Source organism: Bos indicus x Bos taurus, chromosome X (assembly GCF_003369695.1).
Source record: "Bos indicus x Bos taurus breed Angus x Brahman F1 hybrid chromosome X, Bos_hybrid_MaternalHap_v2.0, whole genome shotgun sequence".
NCBI classification, from domain to species: Eukaryota; Metazoa; Chordata; class Mammalia; order Artiodactyla; family Bovidae; genus Bos; species Bos indicus x Bos taurus.
In genome coordinates this window covers 89,785,913-89,802,113 of record NC_040105.1, presented here as the reverse complement: position 1 = coordinate 89,802,113, position 16,201 = coordinate 89,785,913, and positions in this window count along the sequence as shown.

Here is a 16,201-nt window from a genome sequence, read left to right as displayed (position 1 = left end):
TGGCATCACCGACTCAATAGACATGCGTTTTAGTGATCACATCATCGTGATTATCTTGGTCGTGAATATCTTTTTTGTACAGTTCTTCTGTGTATTCTTGCCACCTCTTCTTAATATCTTCTGCTTCTGTTAGGTCTATACCATTTCTGTCCTTTATTGTGCACATCTTTGCATGAAATGTTCCCTTGGTATCTCTAATTTTCTGGAAGATATCTCTAGTCTTTCCCATTCTGTTGTTTTCCTCTATTTCTTTGCATTGATCACTGAGGAAGGCTTTCTTATCTCTTCTTGCTATTCTTTGGAACTCTGCATTCAGATGCTTATATCTTTCCTTTTCTCCTTTGCTTTTCGCTTCTCTCCTTTTCACAGCTATTTGTAAGGCCTCCCCAGACAGCCATTTTGCTTTTTTGCATTTCTTTTCCATGGGGATGGTCTTGATCCCTGTCTCCTGTACAATGTCACGAGCCTCAGTTCATCAGGCACTCTATCTATCAGATCTAGGCCCTTAAATCTATTTCTCACTTCCACTGTATAATCATAAGGGATTTGATTTAGGTCATACCTGAATGGTCTAGTGGTTTTCCCTACTTTCTTTAAGTCTGAATTTGGCAATAAGGAGTTCATGATCTGAGCCACAGTCAGCTCCTGGTCTTGTTTTTGTTGACTGTATAGAGCTTCTCCTATACATATTTGGCTGCAAAGAATATAGTCTATCTGATTTTGGTGTTGACCATCTGGTGATGTCCATGTGTAGAGTCTTCTCTGGTATTGTTGGAAGAGGGTGTTTGCTATGCCCAGTGCGTTCTCTTGGCAGAACTCTATCAGCCTTTGCCCTGCTTCATTCCGTATTCCGAGGCCAAATTTGCCTGTTACTCCAGGTGTTTCTTGACTTCCTACTTTTGCATTCCAGTCCCCTATAATGAAAAGGACATCTTTTTTGGGTGTTAGTTCTAAAAGGTCTTGTAGGTCTTCATAGAACCGTTCAAATTCAGCTTCTTCAGCATTACTGGTTGGGGCATAGACTTGGATTACTGTGATATTGAATGGTTTACCTTGGAAAAGAACAGAGATCATTCTGTTGTTTTTGAGATTGCATCCAAGTACTGCATTTTGAACTCTTTTGTTGACCATGATGGCTACTCCATTTCTTCTAAGGGATTCCTGCCTGCAGTGGTAGATATAATGGTCATCTGAGTTAAATTCACCCTTTCCAGTCCATTTTAGTTCGCTGATTCCTAGAATGTCAAAGTTCACTTTTGCCACCTCTTGTTTGACCACTTCCAATTTGCCTTGATTCATGGACCTAGCATTCCAGGTTCCTATGCAATATGGCTCTTTACAGCATCAGACCTTGCTTCTATCACCAGTCACATCCACAGCTGGGTATTCTTTTTGCTTTGGCTCCATCCCTTCATTCTTTCTGGAGTTATTTCTCCACTGATCTCCAGTAGCATATTGGGCACTTACCGATCTGGGGAGTTCCTCTTTCAGTATCCTATCATTTTGCCTTTTCATACTGTTCATGGGGTTCTCAAGGCAAGAATACTGAAGTGGTTTGCCATTCCCTTCTCCAGTGGACCACATTCTGTCAGATCTCTCCACCATGACCTGCCCATCTTGGGTTGCCCCACGGGCATGGCTTAGTTTCATTGCATTAGACAAGGCTGTGGTCCATGTGATTATATTGACTAGCTTGCTGTGATTATGGTTTCAGTGTGTCTGCCCTCTGATGCCTCTCGCAACACCTACCATCTTACTTGGGTTTCTCTTACCTTGGATGAGGGTTATCTCCTCACCACTGCCCCTCCTGGCCTTGAACGTGGAGTAGCTCCTCTCAGCTTTCCTGCGCCTGCACAGCCACCACTCCTTGGACGTGGGGAAACAGTGGCTGACTTTATTTTTCTGGGCTCCAAAATCACTGCAGATGGTGATTGCAGCCATGAAATTAAAAGACGCTTACTCCTTGGAAGGAAAGTTATGACCAACCTAGACAGCATATTAAAAAGCAGAGATATTACTTTGTCAACAAAGGTCTGTCTAGTCAAGGCTATGGTTTTTCCAGTGGTCCTGTATGGATGTGACATTTGGACTATAAAGAAAGCTGAACGCTGAAGAATTGATGCTTTTGAACTGTGGTGTTGGAGAAGACTCTTGAGAGTCCCTTGGACTGCAAGGAGATCCAACCAGTTCATCCTAAAGAAGATCAGTCCTGGGTGTTCATTGGGAGGACTGATGTTGAGGCTGAAGCTCCAATATATTGGCCACCTGATGCGAAGAGCTGACTCATTTGAAAAGACCCTGATGCTGGGAAAGATCGAGGGCAGGAGGAGAAGGGGACAACAGAGAATGAGATAGTTGGATGGCATCACCGACTTGATGGACATGGGTTTGGGTGGGCTCTGGGAGTTGGTAATGGACAGGGAGGCCTGGCGTGCTGCACTTCATGGCATTGCAAGGAGTCAGACATGACTGAGTGACTGAACTGAACTGAATTGAAGGTACAAAAAATAAATTAAAATAAAATTTTCATTTATATAAATATTTGTATGCAAATTCATTGTTTTGTTTATTATGATATCTTCAGATTTTCATTTCCTCAATTAATGGTTTGGTATCTTTCCAGATCTTGATTAAAGAGCACTTGCTTTTTAGCTGAGTTGAATTATTTGCAGTCATCTTTTGTCCTTTTCTCTGCTGATTAACAGAAATCCTATTTGTTCTTTCATGTAAGCACAAAATCTGCAATATCCTTTGAAATGTTGTCTTCCATCTTTTCAATTTTTAAATTATTTTCTCCTGTGCCAGCAAAGAAATTGCTGTAATTTTCATGGATTTTCTAAATTTAAATATAGCACAGCTATGACTGAAAAAATAAGTAATACCTAGAGTTGCATCAAATACAGGTCCACTGGGAATTCTAGATTCAAACCTTGAAGGCCTCAGAGTAAAATGGAAAAGAGCTTTAGATCATATAATATTTGAATACGTGTTTGCTTATAGGAGATGCCATGTAAAGTGCTTCTGGCCTAAAATAATTCTATAAATGATCATTTCCTTCCCTCCGTAGAAGTTAATTTCCTCTGCTTCTACCTGAGCCCCGCACAAATCCCTCAGGACACTTCAGTCCCTGGGGCCTTGTATCGAGGGAGTGGATTTCATCTCCATCATCTTCAAGACCAAGACGTGGGGGAGAGGGTTGTTTGAGTACCCTATCAGCGTATCATTGACACCAGGACAACCAAAACTAGATATGTGACACAAGAAAAGCTTTGAACTCTGTTACAAACTTTATTAGAGCTATTGAAGAGAAGTTAGGAAAAAAGGCTGAAACTCTTCCAAATGACAAAGTCACATATAAAGGAAATTGAACTATTGGCAAATTATTTACAATATATTTTAGACCGGATGTTTTATATTATATAATATAAATAAATCTTATTAGTAAAAGTGGGTCATTCAGAGTTATGAAAAAAATTTGGATGAGAACCATGAATCACAAACATATAAAGATTAAACAAAACAAGATTACAAAAACAAGTCTATATGCAAGTACATATGAGTGCACATATATTACCATATGCATATATACATAAACATACATCTATATATATGAAAAACAGTATATATACACACTGTGAGCAAAAATTGGAAGAGAAGATATGTCCATGTAAAAAATATTTATATAATATTGTACACAGAGAAATATATTTGGGGAACATAAGCTAAATTATCAAGAATATTCTTCTTGTGATGAAAAAGATTAAAAATATATACAAATATTTTCTCTGACATATACACATTTTTGCATTTCATTAGTTTTGAAAAGAAATATATTCATTTTAAATCAGAAAAATAAAAAAATGTAAATTGCTCAGGTCGTGTCCAATGCTTTGTGACCCCATGGACTGCAGCATGCCAGATTTCTTTGTCTTTCACCATCTCCTGGAGTTTGCTCAAACTCATGTCCATTGAGTCGGTGATGTCATCAAAACATCTCGTTCTTTGTCATCCCCTTTTCCTCCTGCATTCAGTCTTTCCCAGCATCAGGGTCTTTTCCAATGAGTCCACTTTTCCCATTGGGTGGCCAAAGTATTGGAGCTTCAGCTTCAGCATCAGTCCTTCCAATGAATATGCAAGGTTGATTTCCGTTAGCATTGACTTGTTTGATCTCCTTGTAGTCCAAGGACTCTCAAGAGTCTTCTCCAACACCACAGCTCAAAAGCATCAATTCTTCATGCTCAGTCTTCTTTACAGTCCAATTTTCACATCCATTCATGTCTACTGAGAAAACCATAGCTTTGACTAGACAGACCTTTATTGGCTAAGTAATATCTCTGCTTTTTCGTATGCTCTGTAGGTTTGTCATAGCTTTTCCTGCAAGGAGCAAGTGTATTTTAATTTCATGGCTGCAGCCAATGTCTGCAGTGATTTTCCAGCCCAAGAAAATAAAGTTTGTCACTGATGGAGACCTTCCACCTTTTCCTTCTCTGTGGTGTTCACTGCTTGGCTAACTGGGTGGTTAAACACATGATCTTGCCTTCATTTCAAGAGAGTTTATTTGGGAGGAACAGAGCAATGTGTGTTCTGAAACTACTTTCAACTCAAGACCTTCGTTAAAGTCCTAGGAATAGGAGTTTGTTCCCAACTGCTGAATGTGAGGTTTGTGTAGAGATAAATTCCTTTCTCCTATACATATGTGATTTCCCTGAAGCTGCTAAATTGGGATGGTCATACAGTAGATTCATAAATGACTTCTGAGTCCAACCTATTACCAAAGTCTCTTGGCTAAGAGGTGTCCCCATTCTGATGCTGAGTCACTTTTTTAGGAAAAGGACTGGGGATTTGTATTTATACATATTGTTGTGCAATTGCCAAGTCATGTATGACTCTGCGACCTCATGGATTGCAGCATGCCAAAATTCCCTGTTCTTCACTGTCTCCTGGAGTTTGCTCAAACTCACATCCATTGAGTCAGTGGTGCCATCCAACCATCTCATCCTCTGTCGCCCCCTACTCCTCCTGCCCTCAGTCATTCCCAGCATCAGGGTCTTTTCCAATGAGTCTGCTCTTCCCATCAGGTGGCCAAAGTATTGGAGCTTCAGCTTCAGCATGAGCCCTTCCAATGAATATGCAGGGTTGATTTCCTTTAGGATGGACTGGTTGGATCTCCTTTCTGTTCAAGAGACTCTCAAGATTCTCTCCAGCACCACAATTTGAAAGCATCAATTCTTCTGTGCTCAGCTTTCTTTATGATCCAACTCTGACACCCATACTTATCTACTGGAAGAACCATAGCTTTGACTACTCGGGCCTTTGTCTGCAAAGTATGTCTCTGCTTTTTAATACACTGTCTAGATTTCTCATAGCTTTTCTTCCAAGGAGCATCTTTTAATTTCATGGCTGCAGTCACTGTCTGCAATAATTTTGGAGCAAAAGGGGGAGGGGGAAATCACCACTGTTTCTTCTTTTTCCTCATCTATGTGCCATGAAGTGATGGGACTGGATGCCATGATCTTAGTTTTTTGAATGATGAGTTTAAACCAGCATTTTCACTCTCTTCTTTCACCTTTATCAAAAGGCTGTTTAGTTCTTCTTCACTTTCTGCCATTAATGATACCATCTTCATATCTGAGGTTGTTGATATTTTCCCCATCAATCTTAATTCCAGTTTGTGATTCATCCAGCCTGGCATTTCGCATACGTTCTCTGTGTATAAATTAAACAAGTAGTGTGATGATTACAGCCTTGGTGTGCTTCTTTCCCAACTTTGAACCAGTATGTTGTTCCGTGTTTGGTTATAACTGTTGCTCTTTATGTGCACACAGGTTTCTCAGGAGACAAGTACCGTGGTCTAGTTCTCCTGTTTCTTTAAGAATTTTCCATATTTTGTTGTGATCCACAGCTTCAAAGGCTTTAGTGTAATCAATAAATCAGAAGTAGCATGTTTCCAGGTGGCGCTAATAGTAAAGAACCCACCTGCCAATGCATGAGACATAAGAGATGTGGATTCGATCCTTGGGGTGGGAAGATCCCCTGGAGGAGGAAATGCCAATTCACTCCAGTATTCTTGCCTGGAGAATCCCTATGGACAGAGGAGCCTGGCTGGGTACAGTTCATAGGGTAACAAAGAGTCAGACACAACTGAAGGGACTTAGTACAGGTGCTTTTCTGGAATTCCTTGCTTTTTCTATGACCCAACAGATGTTGGTAATTTGATCTTTGACTCCCCTGTCTTTTCTAAATCCACGTGTACATTTGAAAGTTCTCAGTTCACATACTACTGAACCCTAGCTTGATGGATTTTGAGCATGACCTCGCTAGCATGTGAAATGATTTCAATTGTACAGTAGTTTGAACATTCTTTGGCATTGCTCTTCTTTGGGATTGAAATGAGAACTGACCTTTTCCAGTCTTGTGGCCACTGCTGAGTTTTCCAAACTTGCTGACATATTGAGTGCAGCATTTTAACAGCATCATCTTTTAGGATTTTAAATAGCTTAGCTGGAATCCCATAACTTTCACTAGCTTTTCATAATAATGTTTCCTAAGGTGCACTTGACTTCACACTCCAGGATGTCTGGCTTTAGGTCAGTAGCCACACCATCATGGCTATCTGATTCATTAAGATCTTTTTTGTATAGTTCTTCTGTGTATTCTTGCCACCTCTTCTTAATCTCTTCTGCTTTTGTTAAGTCCTTTCCATTTCCATCTTTTATTGTGCCCATCCTTGCACAAAATGTTCACTTGGTACCTTTATTTTCCTTAAGACATCTCTAGTCTTCCTCATTCTATTGTTTTCCTGTACTTCTTTGCATTATTCACTTAAGAAGACTTATCCAAGACACTTTATTTTATAAAAAATGAAACATGCCTTTAGGAAAAATAATTAAATACCCTTAAAACCCTATTATTCATGGAGAAGGGTTCTTAACAGTTGAGTGTATATTTGTTTTTGAGACATTTTACTATATACATATAACTGTTCATCTTAGAGCACAGTAATCAGGTGATAGCCTACTTATCATACTATAAAACCACTTTCTTGAAGCAATATCAATATGGGCTTCCCAGGTGATACTAGTGGTAAAAGAACCCATCTGACAATGCAGGAGACATAAGAGACAGGGGTTTGATCCCTGGGTCAGGAAGATGCCTTTGAGGAGGTCATGACAACTCATTTCAGTACTCCCTCCTGGAGACTCTCATGGACAGAGGAGCCTGGCGGGCTTCAGTCCATAGTGTCGCAAAGAGTCAGACATGATATACACCCATGTAATCATAAAAATGGGATTAGAAACACTAATGGAAAATTAGTGCTATCATGGTGTGATAATTCTAAGAATTGTTAATTATTATTGCTGACTCCCTCAGTTCCCCACACTGTTGTAAGTGCTAAACCTGTACTTGTTCATTAATTCTTCACCGCAGTCTATGAAGAGGAACTACTGTTACCCGACTTTAAACATCAGGGAAATCAAGCACATTAAGGGCATGACTGCAGCCATGAAATTAAAAGACGCTCCTTGGAAGAAAAGCTATGAGAAATCTAGACAGTGTATTAAAAAGCAGAGACATTACTTTGCCGACAAAGGTCCATCTTGTCAAAGCCATAGTTTTTCCAGTGGTCATGTATGGATGTGAGAGTTGGACCATAAAGAAAGCTGAGTGCCGAAGAATTGATGCTTTCAAATTGAGAATCTTGAGAGTCCCTTGAACAGAAAGAAGATCCAACCAGTCCATCCTAAAGGAAATCAACCCTGCATATTCATTGGAAGGGCTCATGCTGAAGCTGAAGCTCCAATACTTTGGCCACCTGATGGGAAGAGCAGACTCATTGGAAAAGACCCTGATGCTGGGAATGACTGAGGGCAGGAGGAGTAGGGGGCGACAGAGGATGAGATGGTTGGATGGCACCACTGACTCAATGGATGTGAGTTTGAGCAAACTCCAGGAGACAGTGAAGAACAGGGAATTTTGGCATGCTGCAGGCCATGAGGTCCCAGAGTCATATATGACTTGGCAATTACACAACAATACATTTAAATACCCTAGAGATGGAAATGGCAACCCACTCCAGTATTCTTGCCTGGAGAATCCCATGGACAGAGGAATCTGGCAGGCTTTTCATAGGGTTGCAAGAGTCAGACCTGGCTTAGCGACTAAACCACCACCATGTATAAATACACATCCCCAGCCTTCTATAGAAAAGCGACTCAGAATCAGAATGGGAATACCTCTTAGCCAAGAGACTTAGGTAACAGGGTGTACTCATTCAGGGAAGAGGCACATTGAGGGCAAGGCTAACCAGTCACAAGACTAAACTGTGAACAGATTCTAGGTGACTGCTGAACCCAACATATAACTAGTTCACAGTGCTGCTTCTCACTTGATAAGATTCATTGTCATCAGGGCACACAACTCTTCAGAAAACCATATGCAAATATAAACTCAAAATGGATTATTGAAGACTTAAACATAAGGCCAGAAAATATAAAAGTCTTAGAGGAACACATAGGTAGAACATTCTGACATATAGCAATAAGATACTCTTTGATCCGCCTCCCAGAGTAATGGAAATAAAAACAAAAATAAACAAATGAGATCTAACAAAACTTAAAACCTAACTTTTTGCATAGCAAAGCAAACTCTGAACAAGATGAAAAGACAACCCTCAGAATGGGACATAATAATTTCAGATGAAACAACTGACAATGGATTAATCTCCAAAAATACAAGCAGCACATGCAGCTCAATATCAGACAAGCAAACAACCCAATCAAAAAATAGACAGAAGACCTAAACAGACACTTCTCCAAATAAGACATACAGATGGGCAATAAACACATGAAAAGATATTCAACATCACTCACTATAGGAGAAATGCAAATCAATACTACAGTGAGGTATCATCTCACACCAATCAGAATAACCATCATCAAAAATTCTACAAACAATAAATGCTGGAGAGGGTGTGGAGAAAAGGAAACCCTCTTGCTCTGTTGGTGGGAATGCAAATTGATACATCCATCATGGAAAACAGTGTGGACATTCCTTAAAAAACTAGGAATAAAACTACCATTGTGTTGTTTAGCAGCTCGGTCACGTCTGACCCTTTGCAACTCCGTGGATAGCAGCAAGCCAGGCTTGCCTGTCCTTATGACCCAGAAATCCCACTACTGGTCATATAAGCTGTGGAAACAATAAATGAAACAGATAAATCGACCCCAATGTCCAATGCAGAACTATTTACAATAGCTAGGACATGGAAGCAACCTAGATGTCTATTCACAGATGAATGGATAAATAAGTTTTGGTACATATATGCAATGAAATATTACTCAGCTATAAAAGGAAATGCATTTGACTTGGTTCTAATCAGGGGGATGAACCTGGAGCCTATTATACAATATGAAGTAAGGCAGGAGGGGAAAGACAAATACTGAATATTAATGCATATATATGAAATCTAGTGGAGAAGGAAATGGTAATGCACGCCAGTATTCTTGCCTGGAGAATCCCAGGAACAGAGGAGCCGGGTGGGCTGCCATCTATGGTGTCACACAGAGTTGGACACGAGTGAAGCGACTTAGCAGCAGCAGCAGCATGAAATCTAGAAAGATGTTACAGATGAACCTATCCACAGAGCAGATATGGAGATACCTACATAGGGAATAGACTTTTGGACACTGTGGAGGAGGGAGAAATGGGATGATTTGAGAGAGTAGCACTGAAACAGATACATTATCATAAAAAATACATAGCTAGTGGGAATATGCTGTATGACACAGGGAACCAGAACCCTGTGCTCTGTGACAACCTAGAGGGGTGGGCTGGGGAGGGAGAAGGGAGGGAAGTTTAAGAGGGAGGGGACATGTAAGTGATACACTATATGTGTATCATACACCTATAAGTGATTCATGTTGATGGATGGCAGAAATCATCACAATATTGTAACTATCCTTCATTAAAAACAATTTTTTAAAAGAACCCATTTTACTCTTTCTTATGCAGACATTTATATATTTATCTATACACTTACAAACAAAAGGTAAGATTTTATTTTACTTGTTAAACCCTTCTATCACTATAGAGCTTCCCTAGCAGCTTAGAGGGGAAAGCATTCGCCCGCAATGCAGGACACCTGGTTTCAATCCCTGGGTTGGGAAGATCCCCTGGAGAAGGAAATGGCAACCCACTCCAGTATTCTTGCCTGGAGAATTCCATGGACAGAGGAGCCTGGCAGCCAAAGTCCATGGGGTCACAAAGAGTCGGACATGACTAAGCAACACACACACACACACGCACATCACTATAGTGGGTTGACTTATGTCCAGAAAAAGACATGTCCAAACCTCACACCCCCAACCTGTGATGAGACCTTATTTGGCAGTGTGGTCTGTGGACATGAAACTAAGGATCTTGATTTGAAATCATCCTGGATGTATGGAGGAATCTAAATCCAGAAAAAGGAGAGAGAGAGAAATTTGTGACCTCACAAGCCCTCGTAGGATTGCTACCTAACTGCCTCTAAGATTAGCCTTTTCCCACAGACCTCAGAGAGGGGAGGGAGGGCTCAAAGCCCTGAAAAGTGCACAGCCATGACCCCACAGCAAAAGTCAAACAGAAGTCCCTCTGCTGAGGAGCCTGGCATCCCTGAGGAAGCACTGGTCTTCATGGAGTGGTGTCCTGGGGTCTGTGCACCTCAGCAGCCTCAGCTTAAGTGGCCTTAGAGGCTTAGCTGCCCAGGACTAAGGGAGGGTCCTTACCTGGTAAGAGGGAGGAATGGAACTTTGCAAGTGCCTTCTGCCCCACAGAAAGCCTAGTGCCCACCATCTGCCCTACCACAATGGTTGTCAATGTCTGGTAGCAGTCAAGGTTCATTTGTTTCCTTTCTGGATACTTGTCTTTAACACGGACAAATTCACTGCCTTCTGGTGTCATACTGTATACCTGGCTCACAGAACCTTTTTACTTAAAGACATTTGATGCTTCCAATCTCAGAATTCTGGTATTGATGGTGAATACACCTTATAGCATATTAAAACAGCTGTACCCAAACACACCATCCCTTCCTTGTTGGAATGCCAGTGCCGGATCTGTGTGGAAATCCTCAATGAGCCTGTGACACTGCCTTGTAACCACATACTCTGTAAAACATGCTTCAAATCAACTGTCGAAAAGACAAATTTGTGCTGTCTATTCTCTCAACGCTGGATTGCTTTCTGGACTTGCTTCCTCTTCACTTTCTGCCATAAGGGTGGTGTCATCTGCATATCTGAGGTTATTGATATTTCTCCTATCAGTCTTGATGCCAGCTTCTGCTTCATGCAGCCTGGAATTTTGCATGATATACTCTGCATATAAGTTAAATAAGCAGGGTGACAATATGCAGCCTTGACGTACTCCTTTCCCAATCTGGAACCAGTCCATTGTCCCATGTCCGGTTCTGTTGCTTCTTGACCTGCATACAGGTTTCTCAGGAGGCAGGTAAGGTGTTCTGTTATTCCCATCTCTTGAAGAATTTTCCACAGTTTGTTGTGATCCCCACCGTCAAATATTTTGGCATAGTCAATAAAGCAGAAGTAGATTTTTTCTCTATAATTCTCTTGCTTTTTCTATGATCCAACAGATATTGGTATTTGATCTCTTGTTCCTCTGCCTTTTCTAAATCCAGCTTGTACATCTGAAAGTTCTCAATTCATGTACTGTTGAAGCCGGGCTTGGATAATCTTGAGCGTTACTTTGCTAGCATATGAAATGAGTGCAACTGTGCAGTAGTTTGAGCATTCTTTAGCATTGCCCTTCCTTGGGATTGGAATGAAAACTGACCTTTTCCAGTCTTGTGGCCACTGCTGAGTTTTCCAAATTTGCTGGCATATTGAGTTCAACACTTTCACAGCCTCATCTTTTAGGATTTTAAATAGCTTAGCTGGAATTCCATCACCTCCACTAGCTTTGCTTGTAGGGCCCACATTCCAGGATGTCTGTCTCTAGGTGTGTGATCAGACCATCATGGTTATCTGGGTCATTAAGACCTTTTCTGTAGAGTTCTTCTGTGTATTCTTGCACACCTCTTCTTAATATCTTCTGCTTCTGTAGGTCCGTACTGTTTCTGTCCTTTATTGTACCCATCTTTGCATGAAATATTCCCTTGGTATCTCTAATTTTCTTGAAGAGATCTCTAGTCTTTCCCATTCTATTGTTTTCCTCTATTTCTTTGCATTGATCATGTAGGAAAGCTTTCTTATTGCTCCATGCAGTTTTTTGGAACTGCTTTCAGATGTGTATATCTTTCCTTTTCTCCTTTGCCTTTTGCTTCTTTTCTCAATTATTTGTAAGCCCTCCTCAAACAACCATTTTGCCTTTTTCCATTTCTTTTTCTTGGGGATGGTTTTGATCCCTGCCTCCTGTACAATGTTATGAACCTCCATCTAAAGTTCTTCATGTACTCTATCAGATCTAATCCCTTTAATCAATTTGTCACTTCCACTGTATAATGTTAAGGGACTTGATTTAGGTCATAACTGAATGGCTTACTGGTTTTCCGTACCTTCTTCAATTTAATTCTGAATTTGGCAATAAGGAGTTCATGACCTGAGCCACAGTTAGCTCCTGGTCTTCTTTTTGCTTACTGTATAGAGCTTCTCTGTCTTCAGCTGCAAAGGATATAATCAACCTGATTTCAGTATTGACGATCTGGTGATGTTCACGTGCAGAGTGTCTCTTGTTGTCGGAAGTGGTTGTTTGCTATGACCAGTGTGCTCATTTTTTGTGTGTGTGTGAAAGAAAATTCTGGTTCATGAACTAGAGCCCAGGCTTCTCCCTCCTTCCATCTTTAGAAAACCTCTGATTTGAGACTTTCAGATCTATAGTTCTGGCTCTAAGGGAGGAGATGTTTGAGAGTAAAGTGAGCAATGGGGAACTGTGGGGAGCAGCAGATGAAGCTTCCCTTACTCACTCCCCCCTCAACTCACCCTCTGCTGTACAGCCTGGTTCCCAATAGGAGTTGGGGACCCCTGCACTAGGGGATATCTGCCTACATTGACTACATTTTTTTTTTTTTTTAAGGAGAGACTACTTTGTTTTTTTCTACTGTCATTGCAGTAAGCTACCAAGCTCTGTTTGGTATTTACTTTATATTTTCAAGGTTTTTTGTTGCTGTTGTTTTTTGGTATGATCTCTCTGGAATAGGTTAGAATTAATTCTAGACATTTTATTATGTTTAGAATAGTCAGGTACTTTGCACAAACTTCAGAAAAGCCCCTATATTGCACCAAGTATTTAGTAAAGCTATGCTTCAAGAAGTCATCTTCCAGTCCATGGAGCTCAATTCTGGCCTGTTTCTCCCAGAAGCATCTGAATGACCCTAGACAAGTGTAGCACCTCAGTAAGCCTCAGCAACCTTGGAAAGTTGATGATTTTGGTATCAGACTCCCCTTGTGAGGAATACAGGGAAGAACAGATGCAATGTAGCAAGGACAGCACATTTCCTACTGCTGGCCCTCCCAGTTCTCTGGGTCTGCAAAATGAAGGAACACAGTGTAATGTAGCTAATGCAGCGTCTGGCACAGAGAGTTCTCTGTGTTTGTAGCTACATGTATCAAGATCCCTAAGCCTCCTAATTCTAACTGGCCTCCTCTGCAGGGGTGGTACCCTTGGAAAGAGTTCCCTGGATGTTAGGTTGGTAGCAAACTCAGAGGGCAGTAATTACAGGAAGTTAAGTCTCCTCTGGCCCCCAAGACTCTCCTCCTCTATGACCTTGGGGAAGGGACTTCCTGTTAGGACCCCATCTTGTTTGTGTGGCTGTGACGAAGTGGTCTGGGGCTTGCACTCTCCTACCTCAGCAGCCTTCTTTGATATTCTACAAGCTTCCAGCTCCAGACCCACAGATTCTCTTCCAGGGCAGCCTGTGAGGACGGTGGTGACAGATCTCTGCCTTCAGGCCACCCTATGGGTGAGTGGTCTGCATGAGACCTTCTCTTCAGATCCCCTCAAAGCAGAAAGGGTTCTGGGTTCCCTCCCCCACCCCAAACCACAGGACCTCACAACCACTTGACTGTCCTTGAAAGGGGGGAGAGAGCCCAGACTGACTATTTTCTGGTCTCTTGAGGAGATGGGCCAAGCGGGCTCTGACACACCCATCTCGATTCCATGTGGTAAACCTCCCCTCCGACGAAAATGGCCGGTTGCTGACTTGAATTTTTCCCTGGCTAAGGAAAAGGCATGAGTCATGTTATCTTCTCAGGTCTAGGGTTTGGGGAGTGGCGAGGGTCACCTAGGTGGAGGGTAGGATTATATAACTATATTCTTTGGATTTATACTAGAGGTGGGGGAGGGGCAGAAAACCCACCATTACTAATGGATATTACATTAACTAGTCAGGGTAAATTGTATTAGTCCGTAGAAGATTGTTGAGGCTTTATTGCCTGGCATGTGAACTATCTGGAATGTTTGATGAGTAGTTATGTGCATTGTTCTACGTTAATAAATAAATTTGTTTAAGTTGTATTTTAAAATCCTCTCCCTCTAGCTGAGATTTTGTTCTCCATTTTATGTGTCACTCAGTGATATGTGTTAAAATTTCCCACTGTGACTGTGGATTTGTCCATTGTTTATTTCTGTCAGTTTTTGCTTTGTATGCTGGCTTTAAGAGGCATACAAATTTAGAATTTGTATTACTATCTTCTTATTGCATTGAACCTGTTATCATAAAGAAATTTCCCTTTAAAGTGTACCTTTTACTGGTATGGTTATTACCAGTTTTCTGAGGTTAATGTGGAAAGGTGTACATTTTGCCATTTTTTATATTCTAATTTTCCTGATGATTAAATTTTGCATGTGTCTCTTTTCAGGAGTATTTGATGAGAGGTTTCTTGACCAGTCTGATAAAATGTCTATTTGGAGTATTTAGCCTGAATCTTTTAATATAAATAGATCTAATTTGGTTTATGTATATCATATTACTGTATATTTATTTTTACCTAATATACATTCCTTTCCCTTGCCTTTCCTTTGATATAGTTGATGTTTTATAACTATTAAATCGTTACTTCACATGGCTATCTAGTTAAACTTTCTTTTGCTGTTCTTGTAGTGTTCACTCTTCAGATTACAGTGGACATGTTTGCATTTTCACAGTCTAATGTTAGTTAATTAGTTCTTTAAAACTGCTCAGAGGATTATGGGACGTGAGACACTTTGATTCTCTAAACTGTCTCCAAATTTATTGTCACACATTATCGTTGTCTCTATATTTAAATCCCCAGAGGAAATGTCAATTGTGTTCTATAGCCAATACTCATTTAAATTTGCCTATATATTCCCAATGCCGTTAGTCTTTCTTTATAGCGTCTATGTGCCTCTGCTGCTACTGCTAAGTCACTTCAGTCGTGTCCGACTCTGTGCGACCCCAGAGACGGCAGCCCACCAGGCTCCCCCGTCCCTGGGATTCTCCAGGCAAGAACACTGGAGTGGGTTGCCATTTCCTTCTCCAATGCATGAAAGTAAAAAGTGAAAGTGAAGTAGCTCAGTCGTATCCGACTCTTAGCGACCCCATGGACTGCAGCCTACCAGGCTCCTCCGTCCATGGGGTTTTCCAGGCAAGAGTACTGGAGTGGGGTGCCACTGCCTTCTCTGCTATGTGCCTCTACTAAGGATGATATTTCTTCTGCCCCAAAGAGTCTATAATATTTTAGATTGAAACATTTAGTCACAAATTTCCAAGTTTTTGCTACATGATGATGAAATGAATGTATATTCTTGTAAGAATGTTTCTCCTCCATTATACTTTTTTCTTACTAATATTCTTATACTGAGTTGATGTCTTGTTACTTTTGGAAACTTCTCAACCCTATTCTCTTCAAATACCTCTTCTCTACTATTCCCTCTCCTCTCTGGGACTCACATTAGCCATGTGTTAGATATACTCTTCGCATCACCTGTAATTCTCCATACTTCTCTTTTGGTATTCTCCATATTATGTCTCTCCAGACTACATTCTGGATCTTTACATCAGACTTATCTTTTATTTCTCTAATTCTTCCTTCAGGGAGATAGGTCACTTTGACCCTGGAACCATCACACCATGGTAGATTTAAGAGTATGTTTTTTGTCCTCCTAGAGCAGAACAGAAAAGTGAGACTTGGGGATGAAAAGCCACTTGTCACAGGCCACCTAGCCTGAACCAAGTACAGCAGGGTCT